The 4,574-nt window shown below is 38.6% G+C and overlaps 1 pseudogene; it reads left to right on the top strand.

Annotated features, from left to right (window-relative positions):
- Positions 1-632: 632 nt before the first annotated feature.
- Gm9794 lies at positions 633-1,135 on the top strand (annotated as a pseudogene).
- Positions 1,136-4,574: the final 3,439 nt, after the last annotated feature.

Below are 4,574 nucleotides of genomic sequence, written 5' to 3'. Positions count from 1 at the left end.
CAGGGCACCCCAACACACCCGAAAACCTAGACCTAGATTTAAAAGCATATCTCATAATGATGGTAGAGGACATCAAGAAGGACTTTAATAAATCACTTAAAGAAATACAGGAGAACACTGCTAAAGAGTTACAAGTCCTTAAAGAAAAACAGGAAAACACAATCAAACAGGTAGAAGTCCTTACAGAAAAAGAGGAAAAAACATACAAACAGGTGATGGAAATTAACAAAACCATACTAGACCTAAAAAGGGAAGTAGAAACAATAAAGAAAACTCAAAGTGAGGCAACACTGGAGATGGAAAACCTAGGAAAGAAATCTGGAACCATAGATTTGAGCATCAGCAACAGAATACAAGAGATGGAAGAGAGAATCTCAGGCGCAGAAGATTCCATAGAGAACATCGGCACAATAATCAAAGAAAATGGAAAATGCAAAAAGATCCTAACTCAAAATATCCAGGAAATCCAGGACACAATGAGAAGACCAAACCTACGGATAATAGGAGTGGATGAGAATGAAGATTTTCAACTCAAAGGACCAGCAAACATCTTCAACAAAATTATTGAAGAAAACTTCCCAAATATAAAGAAAGAGATACCTATGAACATACAAGAAGCCTACAGACTTTCTGACCCTTTCCGGGCGTTCAAGATGTCGAAGCGAGGACGCGGTGGGTCCTCCGGGGCGAAATTCCGGATTTCCCTGGGTCTTCCGGTCGGAGCTGTGATCAACTGTGCAGACAACACAGGAGCTAAAAACTTGTATATCATCTCTGTGAAGGGAATCAAGGGACGGCTGAACAGACTTCCTGCTGCTGGTGTTGGGGACATGGTGATGGCCACAGTTAAGAAAGGCAAACCAGAACTAAGGAAAAAGGTACATCCAGCAGTGGTAATTCGACAATGAAAGTCATATCGAAGAAAAGATGGGGTGTTTCTTTACTTTGAAGATAACGCAGGGGTCATAGTAAACAATAAAGGAGAGATGAAAGGCTCTGCTATCACAGGTCCAGTGGCAAAGGAGTGTGCAGACTTGTGGCCCAGAATTGCATCCAACGCAGGCAGCATTGCATGATTCTCCAGTGTATTTGTAAAATATATTCATTAAAGTCTCTGCTCTGAAAAAAAAAAAAAGCCTACAGAACTCCAAATAGACTGGACCAGAAAAGAAATTCCTCCCGACACATAATAATCAGAACAACAAATGCACTAAATAAAGATAGAATACTAAAAGCGGTAAGGGAAAAAGGTCAAGTAACATACAAAGGCAAGCCTATCAGAATTACACCAGATTTTTCACCAGAGATTATGAAAGCCAGAAGAGCCTGGACAGATGTTATACAGACACTAAGAGACACAAATTCCAGCCCAGGCTACTATACCCAGCCAAACTCTCAATTACCATAGATGGAGAAACCAAAGTATTCCACGACAAAACCAAATTCTCACATTATCTCTCCACGAATCCAGCCCTTCAAAGGTTAATAACAGAAAAAAACCAATACAAGAACGGGAACAATGCCCTAGAAAAAACAAGAAAGTAATCCCTCAACAAACCTAAAAGAAGACAGCCACAAGAACAGAATGCCAACTTTAACAACAAAAATAACAGGAAGCAACAATTACTTTTCCTTAATATCTCTTAACATCAATGGTCTCAACTCCCCAATAAAAAGACATAGACTAACAAACTGGCTACACAAACAAGACCCAACATTTTGCTGTTTACAGGAGACACATCTCAGAGAAAAAGATAGACACTACCTCAGAATAAAAGGCTGGAAAACAATTTTCCAAGCAAATGGTATGAAGAAACAAGCTGGAGTAGCCATCCTAATATCTGATAAGATTGACTTCCAACCCAAAGTCATCAAAAAAGACAAGGAGGGGCACTTTGTTCTCATCAAAGGTAAAATCCTCCAAGAGGAACTCTCAATTCTGAATATCTATGCTCCAAATACAAGGGCAGCCACATTCATTAAAGAAACTTTAGTAAAGCTCAAAGCACACATTGCACCTCACACAATAATAGTGGGAGACTTCAACACACCACTTTCACCAAGTTTCATGGAAACAGAAACTAAACAGGGACACACTGAAACTAACAGAAGTGATGAAACAAATGGATCTGACAGATATCTACAGAACATTTTATCCTAAAACAAAAGGATATACCTTCTTCTCAGCACCTCATGGTACCTTCTCCAAAATTGACCACATAATAGGTCACAAAACAGGCCTCAACAGATTCAAAAATATTGAAATTGTCCCATGTATCCTATCAGATCACCATGCACTAAGGCTGATCTTCAATAACAAAAAAAATAACAGAAAGCCAACACTCACGTGGAAACTGAACAACACTCTTCTCAATGATACCTTGGTCAAGGAAGGAATAAAGAAAGAAATTAAAGACTTTTTAGAGTTTAATGAAGATGAAGACACAACTTACCCAAACCTTTGGGACACAATGAAAGCATTTCTAAGAGGGAAACTCATAGCTCTGAGTGCCTCCATGAAGAAACGGGAGAGAGCACATACTAGCAGCTTGACAACACATCTAAAAGCTCTAGAAAAAAAGGAAGCAAATTCACCCAAGAGGAGTAGACGGCAGGAAATAATCAAACTCAGGGGTGAAATCAACCAAGTGGAAACAAGAAGAACTATTCAAAGAATTAACCAAACGAGGAGTTGGTTCTTTGAGAAAATCAACAAGATAGATAAACCCTTAGCTAGACTCACTAGAGGGCACAGAGACAAAATCCTAATTAACAAAATCAGAACTGAAAAGGGAGACATAACAACAGATCCTGAAGAAATCCAAAACACCATCAGATCCTTCTACAAAAGGCTATACTCAACAAAACTGGAAAACCTGGACGAAATGGACAAATTTCTGGACAGATACCAGGTACCAAAGTTGAATCAGGATCAAGTTGACCTTCTAAACAGTCCCATATCCCCTAAAGAAATAGAAGCAGTTATAAATAGTCTCCCAGCCAAAAAAAGCCCAGGACCAGACGGGTTTAGTGCAGAGTTCTATCAGACCTTCAAAGAAGATCTAATTCCAGTTCTGCACAAACTTTTTCACAAGATAGAAGTAGAAAGTACTCTACCCAACTCATTTTATGAAGCCACTATTACTCTGATACCTAAACCACAGAAAGATCCAACAAAGATAGAGAACTTCAGACCAATTTCTCTTATGAATATCGATGCAAAAATCCTCAATAAAATTCTCGCTAACCGAATCCAAGAACACATTAAAGCAATCATCCATCCTGACCAAGTAGGTTTTATTCCAGGAATGCAGGGATGGTTTAATATACGAAAATCCATCAATGTAATCCACTATATAAACAAACTCAAGGACAAAAACCACATGATCATCTCGTTGGATTCAGAAAAAGCATTTGACAAGATCCAACACTCATTCATGATAAAAGTTCTGGAAAGATCAGGAATTCAAGGCCCATACCTAAACATGATAAAAGCAATCTACAGCAAACCAGTAGCCAACATCAAAGTAAATGGAGAGAAGCTGGAAGCAATCCCACTAAAATCAGGGACTAGACAAGGCTGCCCACTTTCTCCCTACCTTTTCAACATAGTACTTGAAGTATTAGCCAGAGCAATTCGACAACAAAAGGAGATCAAGAGGATACAAATTGGAAAGGAGGAAGTCAAAATATCACTTTTTGCAGATGATATGATAGTATATATAAGTGACCCTAAAAATTCCACCAGAGAACTCCTAAACCTGATAAACAGCTTCGGTGAAGTAGCTGGATATAAAATTAACTCAAACAAGTCAATGGCCTTTCTCTACACAAAGAATAAACAGGCTGAGAAAGAAATTAGGGAAACAACACCCTTCTTAATAGTCACAAATAATATAAAATATCTCGGCGTGACTCTAACTAAGGAAGTGAAAGATCTGTATGATAAAAACTTCAAGTCTCTGAAGAAAGAAATTAAAGAAGATCTCAGAAGATGGAAAGATCTCCCATGCTCATGGATTGGCAGGATCAATATTGTAAAAATGGCTATCTTGCCAAAAGCAATCTACAGATTCAATGCAATCCCCATCAAAATTCCAACTCAATTCTTCAACGAATTAGAAGGAGCAATTTGCAAATTCATCTGGAATAACAAAAAACCTAGGATAGCAAAAACTCTTCTCAAGGATAAAAGAACCTCTGGTGGAATCACCATGCCTGACCTAAAGCTTTACTACAGAGCAATTGTGATAAAAACTGCATGGTACTGGTATAGAGACAGACAAGTAGACCAATGGAATAGAATTGAAGACCCAGAAATGAACCCACACACCTATGGTCACTTGATCTTCGACAAGGGAGCTAAAACCATCCAGTGGAAGAAAGACAGCATTTTCAACAAATGGTGCTGGCACAACTGGTTGTTATCGTGTAGAAGAATGCGAATCGATCCATACTTATCTCCTTGTACTAAGGTCAAATCTAAATGGATCAAAGAACTTCACATAAAACCAGAGACACTGAAACTTATAGAGGAGAAAGTGGGGAAAAGCCTTGAAGATATGGGCACAGGG

Source organism: Mus musculus, chromosome 6 (genome assembly GCF_000001635.26).
Source record: "Mus musculus strain C57BL/6J chromosome 6, GRCm38.p6 C57BL/6J".
In the NCBI taxonomy this organism is placed as follows: domain Eukaryota; kingdom Metazoa; phylum Chordata; class Mammalia; order Rodentia; family Muridae; genus Mus; species Mus musculus.
The sequence above is the reverse complement of the archived record's forward strand: the minus strand, read 5'-3'. Positions and strand labels throughout refer to the sequence as shown.